Source organism: Rhinichthys klamathensis, unplaced genomic scaffold, assembly GCF_029890125.1.
Source record: "Rhinichthys klamathensis goyatoka isolate OS25496 unplaced genomic scaffold, OSU_Roscu_1.1 h1tg000291l_1, whole genome shotgun sequence".
NCBI lineage: Eukaryota > Metazoa > Chordata > Actinopteri > Cypriniformes > Leuciscidae > Rhinichthys > Rhinichthys klamathensis.
Window position 1 is genome coordinate 1478950 of NW_026606810.1, and position 17017 is coordinate 1495966.

General features: G+C 36.9%; 1 protein-coding gene across 4 annotated transcripts in view; it reads left to right on the plus strand.

The window, feature by feature from the left end:
- Positions 1-17017, plus strand: part of tfeb (transcription factor EB) — a 35857-nt gene that overhangs the window by 971 nt on the left and 17869 nt on the right. For 2 of the 4 annotated variants that reach the window (XM_056269814.1, XM_056269817.1), the window contains exon 2: positions 14422-14514. The exons of 1 other annotated variant lie outside the window; for it this stretch is intronic. The gene's annotated coding sequence lies outside the window, so the exon portion shown is untranslated. Of the gene's footprint in view, positions 1-12719; positions 13130-14421; positions 14515-17017 lie in introns of those variants that run through there. One more of the 4 variants, XM_056269815.1, reaches the window with a different exon arrangement.

Below are 17017 nucleotides of genomic sequence, written 5' to 3' on the forward strand. Positions count from 1 at the left end.
ATATGAATATCAATATAGTAGTAATTTATATATTGCAATATTAATTAGAATATTCTTGTGCAAGTGAATGTATTGATGGTCTTACTTTCATGGTGACATAATCACTGTGTAGTGAACAGTCATTCTGTCACTAATCCCAACCACAATGTCATTATAATCTGTTTGAGAGTTGTAGTAGCTAGGTCTTTTTATGAATTGGTTTGGTTCAAGTATCAAATAACCCACACTATAAAAAAAAAAACAGTACATGGCTACAGTATAATCCAGTATTCAGATTTAGTCAAGCGAAAAAGTGAACAATGAATGAAGGTTTTTGCCTCAGTGAAACTGATAGTATCAAGTTAATCCCTTGTTTATTTATTATTGTGTCTTTCCCTTCTGCCATCCTACACAAATAAAAAGTGAGGCTGTGAGAAATATATATATATATATATATATATATATAGTTTTTTCTTTTAGTCATTCAGCTGATGCAATATTGAAAATGTATCTTTAAAAGAAAACTTGTGTTACAAAAAATACTTGTGTTGTGAGAATTAAACATGACAGGACGGTTGTGTTTAACTTTACTTAGGTTCGGTAAGTTATTTTTCTCTTTGATTTTGTTGACTTTCACACAAGTGAAAATATTTCAGCCTCTGGCTCTTGCGTTTCTCATTAAATTGAATGGGCCTGTCCAAACGTTCCCTCCGCTGCTTCTTGTAGTTCAGCTGAATCAATCATCCATAGGAGAAATTTTCTGACATGCCAGAAAATCAAGTTCACCCGCAGGTCATATGAGAAGAGCAGCAGAAAGCTGAAGGCTTTATCTATCCTCTCTCTCTGATGGTAAGAGATAAACACACAGTCTTGTCGCAGGTGTGGCACCACAGCCTTGTCCATCACACGCGCCGACACGTTTGACCAGTGCATGTCATCCAAACAAAGTCAAGGCATTAGGCGGCAGTTATGCGTTTGTTTTGATGCAATTGAGTGACTTGAATCAGATATACACAGACAGGAAGACAGTATGGCTGATGAAAGGTAACTCCAGAACACTCACCTCTCCCACACACCTGTGGACACACAAACACCCAGCAGCGAGGACAACGGTAAACACACGTGTTACTGTCGATTTGGGTATTTGGGTTGGCTTGCTGTTTCTTTGTTTCCATTACGCTGCCTTTGAGTCAAGCATTTTAGTTGAACATAAACTACACTTGTGTTAATTCTAGACATGACCCCGTCGTCTTGACTTAAAATGAGCTGCTAGTGGAACAATTCGTTGGTGTACACAAATGAACAGTGTATTAAATTCCTTCCCTTTTTCATGTATAGGCTGTGACATAAGTCAAAAGGAAAATTCAATTAAATGACTTGTATTATGATATCATCATTTGATTTAATTGTAATTCAGTATTGTTTGGTTGAACAACTAGCGCCCTAGGTTCAGGCCAGCACTTCAAAAAAGGTCAAGATGTGCCTTTTTTTAGCCAGCTCTTGCACCAAATCATGCGCCAAAAGCCTGCTTTGTAGATGTAACCCTTTCCTGTAAATGTGAAACCAAATTTTGTTCCTCTCTGCTTGTTTTCACAATGCTACTCTGAGGCGATACTTGAAGCTGATGGAGCGTGGAGAGAGAAAGAGCAGTGGGCCATTTAATGCAACAGCTGTTCTCAACAGTGACGGAGGCATTACTGACTGAGAAAGTAGAATGTACGATGGACAATACAGCTCACTGTTCTGTTTCTAAAGTCTGGTGCACAGATTTTGGCCATGGTTTAGCTGTCTGAGAACATTTTCAGGAATTTTAAAATAAATCTTTGGTTATGAAAAATCTGCAGTCTTGGTCAGCTTAGCGTGACATGGCCACGATTTCCTATCTTTTGCGATGAATCTTAGCCTTAAAATTCTGCATGGAATCAAAATGGACCCTATTCGTTAGCTCACATTACTAAGTGCAAGTTAATCCACAGACAAAATTGTTTGTCTTTGTAAACTTTAGTCAAAATGTGAACATTTGCTCCCCCTCTGGAAGGGACCCTTTTAAACCGAGTGTGATGATTCGTTTTAAACATTCATCAACATCGTAATCCTGCATATTTTTTTGTGTTATATTTTCATTGTCATGTACATTGTCAATTATAACACTATACTTTGTATTATATTACCTTTGCATCAAATTACAAGAAACTAGTTAATGCTGTTGTGAGGGTGTTTCTAATACAGTGGCTATGGGAGTGATGGTAAAATTGGCGTCTTTCTCTCTTCTGAATGCCGTTATCAATCTCTCTATTTTGCCCTCTTTTTGAAAGTTGTGAAAACACTATTGTGGAGTTTTTCTTTTGCTAATTGAGCAAATGGGAACACAAAAAATATATTTCATGTAGTCTCTCATTCACTGCAATAGAAGTTTACCCAACTATGACGACTTCCGCTTCCACCCAGAAATGTGAAAAGGGTCCATGGCGTTCCTTCTCTGATGGACTTCCAGTGGCAAAGAAATGTCCTTATGTGAATTTCATTGGATTCAAGTTTTTGAGAACTTTTACACATGAATTTGCAGCGCCGACAAATAGCAAGCCTCTCGGTTCGCCATGGGCAGAGATTTGTAACTTTCAAATCTCTGTCAAAGATGTAAAACTGTCAAAGATTCAAAATGGATGAGACGCTCATTCTGGTGGTGTGCACTTAACCAGTTTTTAATAACATGACACTGCAAAATTATAAAATGATCTATAAAAAAAGGCTGTTTGCAAAGCAGTTATTTAGTAGTGGTCTTAAATGGCTTGGTCACCCAAAAATGACCATTGTCATACTCACCCTCATGACATTCCAAACATGGGGTGCGTTTCACCTTCAATGATGTTCGTAACTTGTTTATTATCTACCATAGTACGATGCATTATTTTACAAACCAACTAGTCATGACTGTTTCCTGAAACTGTAGTAACATGTTTCTGAAACTGTTTCTACATCTGTGGTTTGAACCACATTGGTTCAACAATATAGGACTGTCCTAATGCCGTCACACTCAGGTGGAGGTGTAATAACTTCTGCTAAATAATATATTCGAGATCTCCGAGATGCTGCTGTAACATACATGGAACAAAAACAGTGAAGTGCTCATTATGTGCCATGTCATTTAGCTTTATTTGATGTTTGGTTCATCACGGTTTCTCTCATACGTTATACTCCGGAGTTCCCTTGCGCATTTTAGGCACTCTATAAAACGTTGCTGATTGCTGACACTAAAATATAGCTATAGCTTAAAATGTATACAGTATCTCACAAAAGTGAGTGCACCCCTCACATTTCAGCAAACATTTTAGTATATCTTCTCAAGGAACAATACTATAGAAATGAAACTGGATATATTTTGGAGTAGTCAATGTGCTGCTTGTACAGCTGTATATATTTACTGTCCTCTGAAAATAACTCAACATACAGCCATAATTGTCAAAATAGCTGGCAATAAATGTGAGTACACCCTAAGTGATAATAGCTGTACGTCGTTTAACCAAAGCCACATGTCCTATTCATCATTTTCATGTTTTAGTCTGCTTGACAGGACCACACAAATTTGTGTATCTTGTATTAGAGCAGTTCAAATTTGTGCTTTGAGTACAATTCTCTCATACTGACCACTGGATGTTCAACATGGCACCTCATGGCAAAGAACTCTCTAAGGATTTGAGAATTAAAATTGTTGCTCTCCACAAAGTTGACCTAGGCTATAAGAAGATTGGTAACACCCTGAAACTGAGTCACAGTACAGGCCAGGGTCATACAGAGGTTTTCCAAGACGGGTTCCACTTGGAACAGGCTTTGCAAAGGTCAATCAAAGAAGTTGAGTCCTCGTGCTGTGCGTCAGGTGCAGAAGCTGGCTTCAAAAAACAGACGCATGAGTGCTGCCAGCATTGCTTTAGAGGTTGCAGAAGTAGAAGGTCAGCTTGTCAGAGCTCAGACCATACATCGTAGACTGCAACAAGTCGGTTTGCATGGCCGTCGTCCCAGAAGGAAGCCTCTTCTGAAGATTGCCCACAAACAGTTTGCTGAAAGCAACCTGTCCAAGAGCATGAATTATTGAAACCATGTCCTGTGGTCTGATGAGACTAAGATAAACTTGTTTGGCTCAGATGGTGTCCAGCATGTGTGGCGATGCCCAGGTGAGGAGTACCAAGAACATTGTGTCTTGCCTAGAGTGAAGCATGATGGATTAGTGGTGGTAGCATCATGGTCTGGGGCTGCATGAGTGCTGCTGGTACTGGGGAGCTGAGCTTCATTGAGGAAAACATGGATTCCAATATGTACTGCGACATTCTGAAGCAGAACATGATGCCCTCCCTTCAGAAACTGGGCGGAACGGCATGATAACGACCCTAAACACACCGCCAAGATGACAACTGCCTTGTTGAGGAAGCTGAAGGTGAAGGTGATGGAATGGCCAAGTATATCTCCAGACCTGAACCCTATTGAGCACCTGTGGGGCATCCTCAAGCGGAAAGTGGAGAAGTGCCATGATCCCAGCAACAACCTGTGCAGCTCTGGTGAATTCCATGCTTAGGAGGATTAAGGCAATGCTATATAATAATGTTGCTCACACAAAATATTGACACTTTGGACACAGTTTTGACATGTTCACTTAGGGTGTAATCACTTTTGTTGCCAGCTATTTTGACAATAAGGCTGTATGTTGAGTTATTTTCAGAGGACAGTAAATATATACTGCTATACAAGCAGCACATTAACTACTCTAAAATATATTCAAGTTTCATTTCTATAGTATTGTCCCTTGAGAAGATATGTTTGCTGAAATGTGAGGGGTGTACTCACTTTTGTGAGATATTGTATATTTAAATCGAATGAAGTACCGGGTATATAGAATATACTGAGTGCTAGCTTGCTTATTGTGCCAGTACCATGTCATTTAACAAGAAACTATGCTTCTAACCACAGGTTGAGATCTGTAGTTCCAACCACGTAAGTTTGCGTTGCTGTTTGGGAATGTTCGTTGTAACTATGGTTTTGGGAAAATGCCAAATAGTTTAACTATGTTGGTAACATTGGAACTTGCAGCTAATAATGCTTTCAGGAAACGCACACCTGGATGACTTGTTTTTTTCCTTTCTTCTGTCAAACACACACACACACACACACACACACACAAATTATACATATATTGAAAAATGTCTTAATGTTACTTTTGTCCATAAAATAAAAAATCAATTGGGTCCACTGTTGTTTTGGACCCCATTGACTTTCATTGTATGGACAAAAACAGTTTGTTTCTGAACAAAGACAGAAAAAAAAGTCATACAGGTTTGGAACAACACAATGTTAATTTTTAAGCGAACTATCCATTTTAAACATCTATTCTAAACGTTAACGTTTTAATTGAAATGCTAAACCAACTATTAGACAAAATCCTCAAAAGCACCTGATTTGATCTATTATGTAATTTGCAACAATTAATGTGCACATTTCATAATAGTTCTATTCTCATGGTGTAGCAGCCTAATTCATGACTTCAGGAAGCTGTTGCCATGCAATCCAACCTGAAACCCGACCAGGCGGTCCTGTTCTTATGTATACAGAAGCGCAATATCCTGTTTAACTTCAGCCTCATCTTCACTGTATGCATTATCAGGGAGTGAAGATAATGTGATAAATGGTTACACTTCTTGGAGAGTCTTGTAGTCTTTTAGTATTCAAGATACAAATCAAAGGTAGTTAAAGTGTACATGGGGAGGATGGAAACAGTAATGTGGTGTTCACAGTGTACTGAGGAAAGTGAAGGCCAGAAAGCACAGTGCAGAATTATGTTAGACACAGACGTACTCTGGCTCTGGGACAGTTACCAGAATGTATTTTAAGTTTCTATTATGTCTTCACCCAGCAGACCAATGATCTCTTGTTGTTGTTGTTGTTGTTGTTGTTGCTCTACAGTTTTTCCAGTCAGTCTCCTATCCCTCTGAAAACACACACCGTTATCGCTAAAATACAAAAAGCCTTTTCATGAGATGAAATGTCGGTAGCACGTATGTAGAGACACAGTAAAGGAATCTGTAGCAGTATCAGTACATGGTTTAATTTAAATTTCAACCTCTTTAGGATGATAATATGGTCATTAAAGGAGGCGCATGATACATATTTACCTCTATAGTAGTTCAAGCTTTTAAAGGTCAGTTGCTCAGTATATTATTGTGCAAATCTTGGCTGATGGTGGTTCTCAACCAGGGGTCCAGGGCTGACTAGGGAGCATCAAGATTATTTAAAATAAAACAAAACAAGTATTAAAATAAGCTAAAACAAATATTTGTTGTTATTCACACACTTTTAATTTACTTGATTTGAATTAATATGTAATACTTTTTATTTACCAGATTTTTCTTTTTTTTATAATTGTTCATAGATTGGTCTAATTTGATACCGAAAAGCAAGACTGATACCCCTAACTAACTGCTAGTTGGTCAGACTAAGTCTTAAAGATACTTATCATAATGGCTATGTTTATGCAACTGGCCCCTGGAATATTATTAAATATAATTATTTTAATAATCAATATTTAATTTATTAAAAATATACTTATTTTAATATTTTGAGACAGTTTCTGTAATTTAGAATTTTTATTTATTTATTTTGAAAATGAGCAGCTTTTTCGTGTATACAGTAGTTCCAGAAATATCTTGGGGGGGGGGGGGGGGGGGGGCTTTGACAATGGGGGAACCACTGCTCTAGTCTCATGTGGCAGGGCCTGTTTACTTACCATCTGATGCATATTGCGTACAAACATGGGAAGTGTTGGGTAATCTCCAGTTCCAATCTGATTTTTGTAATTAAAACAAAGTGTGTTTGAGGCGAGCCTTTGACCAAAATAAGCTATAATGATGACATTGTGCTGTTTAGTCTAATTGGCATCATCTGTACAGTTGTCCTCTGCTGGTTACCATATTGTGTAATAATAACAAATGAAATGACATTTGTTTGTTCTCATTCCCATATTGTCTCACAGCGTGCACAATGTTTATTTCAGCATCACCCTGGCCTGTAAATCTCACACAGCTAAACATGGACATGGTTGCTTTCTTTACCCTCTGACTAAGGTCCCAAAGCATCCCGTCTCTCTTTCTCAACCTTTCTCTCTCCACACACATGCCAGATAGGCCAAAGCCGGGCATAGTTGCCATACTGTCACGTAAATGCTGCTTGTTTTGAGTGGGGGAGGTGGATCCTGCGTTGTAATGCAGAATAAGCAACATTGACAATCGCAAACAGTGTTCTACCGCTACCAACGCTCCTAATCTCGCAACATATCTCCCAAAGAGCCCGATGGCTGATCTCCAAGCATTCTTGTTTAAGCCCTTACCAACAATTTAACCCTCTGGTATTCCTCACTTAGAGGTCACACTTGACGACTGAAACAGACCGAAATATATTATATAATATATTAAATGTTATATATATAACATATATATTTAATTTATTTTTTGCTTTTTCTTAGATTTGTTTGTGTTCATATAGAAAGTGCCACCAAATTCACCAAGTTTCGGTAAAATAAAATATTGGAAAAATTAAAAATGTCACTTTTTATTCAGTCTGGCTAATATAACACCTACGTTATTTCAAAAATACTCCACAAGCAGACCGTGAATGTAACTTTGGGATCCCCCTCATACGTTTTAATGTCATTGCAAAATGCACAAGTTTTAAGTTTCCTCCTGATCAGAAAAACTGAGGGAAAATAATAGAAATGCCAGACCAGCTGGTTTAGACATAGTCAGGGTCTAGAAATATCCTCCTTTCCATAGGCTATTGTCAGGAACACAACAGTTTCTTGGTCATAAACATGGCCTCCTACACAGGAGCTGTATCATTGCAACAGGCCCGCAGCTGTTCAGACCAATGAAATGCAGATTTGTTTCTAACACTCCTTCCATGGCCCAAATACTACTGTAAATAAATACATTGTTGTCTGTATTTAGTTTATTAAACTGCCTCAGTGTGTGCGCACAAGGCTGGTCTTGTCTCGCATGCTGAATGTCAACAAGCCATTTAAACCGCTTTTGCTACAGTTTGCATCTGCGTAACTCTTTCTGTCTGTTTATCATTTAAAAAGCCCCCTAGCGAGGTCTTTTTAGAGGAAAGGTCACTGGTGGTTTTAGTACTCTGCAGAGGTCACAGCCCCTGAATGGAAATGCATGGTGTCCAGCCTTTTATTACCCATCATGCACCTTCCAAACAAAGCCATAGAAAAAATCAGAGCTTTGAATTGATCACAGAAGCCCACAGCGAAAGGAAGATACAGTGAAGCTTGTAGGTGATGGGGTATATTTTTTTTAATGTTAAGAATCAAATTTAGAATTATTATTAACTGAAACAAGCAGTTTGTTTTCAAAGGTTTGTGACATTGCTGAGCCGGACAGGACTTAATGCCCGATATACTCACGGCGAAGTTCTTTTCTCTAAAACCAAGTTCACGAACGAAACTAACATCCGACGCCGCCCACTCTGCTGAGAGCGAAGTTTAGATGAATATGTAAATATGTGCTGCACGCTTTCCTCTCAATAACGAAATAAACGCACAACAAAATTAAGAAAACCGCAAGCATTTTAATAAAGCATAAGAAAAGCATCTGATCATAGCAATGTGGATATGTTTGCACCAGCTCTGCAATTTGGCACTCTTGTGATGTCATATATAATGCTTATTTATATAACACTTTATACAATAGATTGCTTAAAATCAAGCCGGTTTACCGTATTAAACATGAAAAACAGTGTGTGTCTCGTTTCATCAGAAGTACAACTTCATTTTCTGCTATAAAGCAGCTCTCCCGTGTGTTCATGTTTTCACTCGCAGATGTCTGACCTCGACTGACTGAACAGGAGAAAGAAATCGGAAAAGATTTCCACGTGAAAGAAGGCGGAGCCTCCACGCACACCTTCCTATTATGTATAATCACCAACGACCAATCGTAGTACGAAGGTGTTTACCAGCCGTAGCGAACTTTTCCAGAAAGTTCAAGTTTTGTTTCAAACTCCCAAAACTCCACACGAACTTCCTTTCGGCCTGATTTTGTTCGAAATTACGTCACATCAGTTCGTTCTTCGATTTTGAAGTATATCGGGGGCTGTGGGCCCCTGGGCTTTAGTCACAGTTCAGGCTCTCTACAAATGACCTCAACTAGAACAACATCATTATAGAGTAGCACAAGTAAACTAGGCCTATGCTTTGAAGTTCCTAGAAAAATTAATATGCAACATGCCTAGCCCAGTCAAAGTTTAGAGGTAATACTAAATAGCCATTACAATACAATATAATACAGGAGGTGCTCTCTCAGTATAGCGAGAAGATATCAAAACTACTACTAGAAGTATTTTTATAAAAAAAATTGTCATATCTTTGGTCAAATTCTTAAATGTAATCAATAAATTCAGTTATAAAAAAGAATAAAAAGACAAAATAGGGCTATTACCAATCAAATGAGATCAGTATCAACAAAAGGTGGCACAGAAGCTGCATCTGAAGTCGCATTTAGATTTAGATTTTAAATGCAGCTCAGAAGGCATGAATACATTTACACTGCAATTCCAATGATATTATGAGATTGAAGTTTGAAATATATATTTTTTAAAATGTAGAAATGTGAAATGATTGAAATAAAAAAAATTAAATTATTCTTTTCAACAAAACCTCCGGTTGGAGGCAGCAAATCACTGAGTGAGTTAAATCATTTATTCAACCGATTCGTTCAAAACGTCCATTCAGGAATGGAGCAAATGACTGTGACTGAATTCGGATTCTGAACAGCAGACTAGCATACTACTTTTACTAAATGGTAAGAATAGTATGTGATTCCAAATTCAGTATGTGTTTATGAATGGGTCATTGAATCATTTACTCTACTGATTCGTTCAAATGCGCCGATTCATTCAGGAACGAAACAGCTTGTTGCTGATCTGCTATGGCTTTGTTTAGAACTATTTTCTTTGAGTGAGCAAAAACAGACTGTATTGTGTCTAATATGAAAGTTACTCAACTTGTGTATTGAACTGTTGTATAAAATCATATTTGTGATCGTGTTGATGTTCAGAAAAACAGCACTGCTTGTGTATATCATATTGTGAACAGGAAAAATCTATATTTCCTAAATGTGCACTCTTTTGGACTAAAAGCCCAAATGGAGCTATTTAAAGTAGTCATGTGATCACAAATAAACAGGAGCAGACGCAAGTGAAAATGCATGTATTTTTGAAAATGGTTAAAAATGGACTTATGTTGGGTTAGCCCAGTCTGGCCATGTTGCTGAGCTGTGATGGGCAGTTTCACATTAGTTTTCCATCAAAACAGAATCTGTAAACTTCCATAAATGGCCACAGACGTTCTGCTGTCCCATTGTTATTTTGGTAACTTTGTTTTATGGCAGTCTTCTTTGCATGTAATTCATTGTGCACCCTAAAATGCTTGTTTAACCTTTATAGAAAGTAATGCACACATACAATTACAAAACATTTCTGGCAGACTGGAATAATGTCATTAATATGGTATATACTGTGCTATGGGTCATGGGAAGCAGCGAAAATACAAATAAAAACACTTGCCATTTTATTTTCAGTTTTTTCCCAAATGTTAGGCAGATAAATAAACAATGTAGTATTTTACCAGTTTTAGTTTTCTGCTGCCATTACTCCAGTCTTCAGTGTCACATGATCCTTCAGAAATCATTGTAATACTGCTTTGATGCACAATAAATATTTCAGTTGTGCTGCTTAATAGTTTTGTGGAAACCATGATACATTTTTTCAAGATTATTTGATGGATAGAAAGTTCAAAAGCTCAGCAATTATTTGGAACAGAAATAATGTGTAATGTTATAAATGAATTAGTGGTCTCTTTTGATACATTTTATGTATCCTTGCTGAATAAAAGTGTAAAAAATGTATGCAGCTTTTAGTCAATTTAGCACATTTAAATTTTTCATTATAACAATTTTGTTCTAGAGAACCAATGGTATACTGGTAATTAAGCTATCTATAACAAAATATGAGACCTTGTTTGACCTTATATGTCAATAAGTTTGGTCCTCCAATGTCATTCTAAATGTCACAGAACCCCATAATGCAGACATCTATTTTTTGTATGTGCACATGATCTAAAGCAGAGGTGGGAATTATTCAGGCATAATGCAATACTCATTTCTTGTAACTAACATCTCGCTTCCTCTTAACTCACCCTTCCATCAGTCTTTGTTTTGTCTGATTGTGATTCATTACTTTGGTGGTAATGGTTGATAGTCCCCTGTATGTTAACTACACGCGCTGAGTTAGTAAATTGATGGCCCAAACTCATGGTGTCATTCCTTAAATTGCACATCTGGCCTTTACCAAGGGCACTTAATGGAACTTTTTACCGCTTAAAAACCGCTTAAATAATATTTTTGACTAATTTTATGACCACTAGGGGGAGACACAGTTTCACAGCTGTTATTTTATTCTGAAAGCACCATGGAACATTTCTTAATGTCTTTGGCTTGATCTTACATGTTAGGAAAGCTCTCACTGTATCATGTTTTCTGATTTCTAGTAATTCACCTTCCATTACATTTGACTTTTCACACCCTGCCTAAAAGATAATAACCGAAGCATTTGCAATTTAGCAGAATCATTTATCCAAAGCTTCATTCGAGGTTCACATTTTTGCCAGAATATTTGCTCACCCCCATGTCATTGCAAAGGTGTATGACACTTTCTTCTGCTGAACACAAAATAATTATTTTTCTGGAGCTTGTTGGGGTCGAAACAGTACTGAACCACATTCATTTTCATTGTATTGAGACATTTTGTTTTTCAAAATATCTTCTTTTGTGTTCCAAAGAATAAAGAAAGTCATACAGGTTTGGAACAACATGAGGGTGAGAAAATGATGACAGAATTTTATTTTGTAAGTATATTATCCCTTCAATAGCCAATGATTATGCATTTCCAATCAAAAGAGCTGCTTCATCATGTATTTTAATATTAACTCCTTGTGTATCCCACAAGAAAATGGGTTCTGACCGACATGAGGAAGCAATTGATCTTTATGAAGTGTGACTCAATTGGACTGACTGAATTTAGACATGTGAATGGGGATTTCTGCATTTTAGACAGTTCTATTTAATAAGAATCCTGAAAAAAAAGTGAATCATGGTTTCTACAAAAATATGAATGTATTTTTCATCAAATGAATGCAGCCTTAGTGAGCATAAGAGACTTTCAAAAACATTTTTTTGTTGTTAAATGATGACTTGTGAACAGTAGTGTATGTGAAGCCTTAACCATCATCATCATCTTGTAAGACTTTAAGACCATATCAGAATATCATCATGTACTAATGGTATAGAGCATAATGCTAGCAACACCCTGGTTATAGTTTAAATGTTAAATTCCCAGGAACTGGTTATAAAAACACACGAATGCAAGTCGCTTTGGGCTAAAACCTCTGCCGAATTAATTAGTAGACATTCATCTGACGTTCAAGTGTATCTGCATGCTTCAACTTGCGGTGAAGGTACGATCTTGAGGGACAACACCGTGCAGCAGTTATCAAATTTTGATGAAGTCATTTCCCTATAGCTCACAGTATCCAGATGTAGTCGTGTGAAGTGTGTTGACACGCATGTTCACATGAGTGTTTTGCTGACCCAGCCTAACCAGTGATTCACCACACTCCTCCAGACTCATTACATTCAGAGGAGAAGGAAGAGGACACAAGGAAAGGGATGAGGGACAATAAAGTGCCCTTGTTCCTCTCTCAGAGAAGCTCATAGGATTTGGGTCATTTAGGGGAAATGGAGGAGGTAATAGATAGAAGAAGAGAAGTTGTGGACACTGTACTGTAAGACTTCATGACTAAGGATTTCCCTGTGACTGTTGATCGCTCTTCTCCCTCTCTCTTTCTCTGTGGCAATTGGTCACGAGTGGCGGCGCTGTCAGCCAGCACAGTCTCTAGTATAAGAGCCACGCTTCAACATGAAGGCTATCCATTCTGTTAGGACGCCACTTGGGTTTGGACTTACATGAGGATTGTGTATTTGTTGTGAATAGGACGAGATAATCATTGACCGGCCTTCTTCATTTGCACTGGCCGTCTACATCTGCATATAAGGTATAGAGAGTGAATCATTACCGAGATTTGTGTAATTTGACATCAACGACCCATAGCGGGCTTGAATATTAATGGGCACACATATTTAGTGAAAGTCATCTCAATGGTTGGGAAATGTGTTTTATTGGAAGTCTCACACTGAACAGATATACTTGTGGAGCTATTTTAAAGTCGCTTTGACTTGTACTTGCTTTTATTATGATGGTCGTAGTATTGTGGGATACATCAGTGGCAGAGACCCATAAGCAGGTCTTGATGGAGTCACTGGACTTTTCTGTGCTGATTTTGAGGTATAAATCTGCAGATTAGGTTTAAATATAGTAAAGTGTGTTTAACAGAGCTGAGAGTTTACCTCCATTGGTGCACTTTGGAGAATGATAGTTGTTAGTGCAGTTTCAATGCTGTTTCACGACACTCACACAATAGGGCTAAAACATTAAAAACCACAGCGTAAAATAATAAAGCATAGTATATTTAGCATTAGATAGACAAACAAAGGATTTTTTTTCAAATGGTCTGGTGCCACTTTCAAATTTGATCTCGCCTCACTCATTTTAAAACACAGGGTTTTTTCTTTCTACATGGACAATTCAGAATAAAGTTTAGCATTTTAAATTTAGCATTATAGGCCTACGCTAAGAGCTACATTTGACCTAGTCCCCATTTTATTTTATTTTATTTTTACAAAGACAATTCACAATAAATATTAGCATTTGAATATTAGCAGTATTATGTAAGAGCTACTTTTCAACTGCATTCCCTATTTTATTATATTTTTACAGGGACAATTCACAATAAATATTAGCATTTAAATATTAGCAGTATAAACGCATTTCAAGAGCTTTATAGCCAACACAAAAACATTTCCTGTACTGGAGGCATCTGCTCTAAGATCATTGGATCACACTGAATATAAAGATTGTGGTTACATTATCAAATCTTTATCATCAGCTTTAACATGGATACTCAGTTACACGTCATTGTGCAGAATAACTTTACGGAGTTGTTGGGTCTATAAGAATGAATGCACTGTACAGGTTTAATTCTCACAGTTTGGAAAGAAGTTTAATTAGATGTGTCATGGTTTGACCCAGATATCAACTGAGCTTATAAATAGATATATCTGCGATACACCTGTTGCCTTGTTACTTTGACCGCTAGAAACAGCGCAGACGCAGCTATCTGCAATATTCTCATCACTCCGATTCATCCAGCCACAACCGGACACCTCTTCATGTTACTCACTGGACAAAGCATGGCCACTAATACACATCTCTGTGTTTCTCTTCCAGTTTTTCAGCCCACTCATAGGCAGGCACCCAGTCATGTAGAGAGCAGCGCGTGGAGGACACCCAGATCACTTTCAGCACTTTCTACACAAAGAGGTAATTGTGAGATATTTCTCACAGAGACAAATGAATAAAGGCACAGAAAGCCGTGGAGAATACAGCGTTCAGCGTGTGTCCAAGTGCAACTGGGCTTGTCTGTTAGGAAAATCCATTGGGTCGTTTGTGTATTTTCCCGTAAGTGCCGACAAAGTTGGAAGTTGCATTAGGTCGTATTGGGTTATGATTTCCTGTTGAACGAGTGACACGGGTTGAGTAAATATAGTGCCCCCTCTGAATGAAATGACCCAAATAAAAGGGCTTTATATAAAAAGCATATTTGACATTGTTTCTAAATCTTACTTGGTCTAATATAAACTTTTTTTGATCCTTCCCAAGTCCATGAATATCTTTGCACGTGGCTCTGCCTCTGACTGCACACCACAGCATTTGCAATATTAGATGATTTATTTTTAAAAACAGACTTCTCAATAGCAGCATTGTCTGATAATAATAAACAATTATATTTTCCACTGCTTTAGAGTTAAGAGGTCAGATAGTAATTGACATGGCAAAGACGGTAGAAACATGTTGTTTGTGTATGTTTTGAACATTTTGAAAGAAGTCACCCACAGGTCATTGCAGTTGTTAGATAAGTTAGAATCTAATCAAGTTAGTCTACACACTAGCACATAATTGAGCTTGACAATGCTCTAGATTTTATCAAGAATCTTGACACACTTGTACAACAGTGACATTTCAGGAATGTAGGAGTCATCCTCATTTTTGTATTTCCCCTTTTTTTTTTTCTAGATATAATATAACTACTGGTGGTATTGAGATGAAGTATATATATAGGCCTACATTTTTTGATAAATTAATACTTTATTCAGCAAGGATGCATTAAATTGATAAAAAGTTACAAAAAAGGCTATTTCAAATTAATTATTTTAAATCTTCTAGTCATCAAGGAAGCCTAAAAAATCACAAATTCCACAAAAATATGAAGCAGCACAACTTTTTTCAACATTGATATCAAGAAATGTTTCTTGAGCAGCAAATCAGTATATTAGAATGATTTCTGAAGGATCATGTGACTGAAGACTGGAGTAATGATGCTGAAAATTCAGATTTGCCATCACAGAAATAAATTACATTTTAAAATATGTATAAATAAAACAACAGTTATTTTAAATAGTAATAATATTTCTGTATTTTTTAACAAATAAATGCAGCCAAACAAAATATACTTATATTTTTTTATAATATACATTATATTTTAAAACGGTCTGGAAAAACCAGCTGTTATAGAAAGTAAGCATACTGTGTGTAATGTATTGTGACAGCTGTGTCAGGATTAAGTTGTCTTGCCTCTTGGACTAAATCCAGCAATCCGTTTAATCCAGCATATGACCACTTAACTCTTTCCCCACCAGCATTTTTTTTTTTTTTAAGTTGCCAGACCGACAGCATTTTTGATTATTTTCACAAAATTTCATAGACCCCAAATTATTTTGTTGTATGAATATCTGATCATACAATATATATAAAAAGAGAACAGAGCCTCTGCTTTAATTTTTTTATTTCATTTTATTCTAGCTTCATGCATTCTTTTTGTTTTATCAACACTTGAATCTGATCATTTAAAAAAATCAGGTAGGTTTCATAAAAAAAAAAAAAAAACATTTTGAACAAAAAGCTGAGAAAATTGTGGGGTTTTTTTTCAAACACTACTTCTGTTCGGATCAGATACAAAACAATGATCTAAATATAGACTTGAGTAGATTGAGTCCATCAACACTCCCAAAGCTTCAAAGTCCTATACCTCTTCCTGGGTTCGACTTTCATTCAGTAACATTTCTATGCTGTTTAATGTTTGATGATCATGTTAGCTTACATGTGCATAAGCAATGCTTCTATCACTGCTTCTTTGCTTGTTTTTGGATCTGGAGATTCTGTACAATGTGTCATAGCACCCCTACCGTATAACAGTGAAAACATGGATTGCCGGAAAAATTCCGTCAATGGCGGGAAAGAGTTAAAAGTATGGGAGGTCATGGAAGTGTCTTGTTCACGTGAAAGCTGGGAAACCTGAAAGTGTTTGTTCTCTTTTGATATTTAGTAAATTGGAATTTTCTCCATTCTCAGTGTCAATCAACAGTGAAATGAAACAGTGTAGAACAGTTTTGGATTGAGGACAGCAGATAAGTGACTTTAAAAGCAGAAGTTTTAGTGATGTTTATTTACTTGATTGCATGAGTTTGCGAGTGAGGTAATCGCTGTGTTGTTGAGAGCCCAAAAGGCATGACCACACTGCACATGACACAAGCATCATTTGGGGATTTTTCTGTTTTTATTTTCTTGAAATCATGGGACCTTAGATGATATTCAGTTTATCAATCGTAGCTGCTTAATATTGTTTTAAAAATCTCTGCCATCTTTGTGATTTTTGTACGGAATTCATAAAAGCGATGCACAATATATCAATACTATATTTTAGTTGTTGTTTATGTTTTTTACATTTATGTATTTAGGAGACACTTTTATCCAAAGCGACTTACAG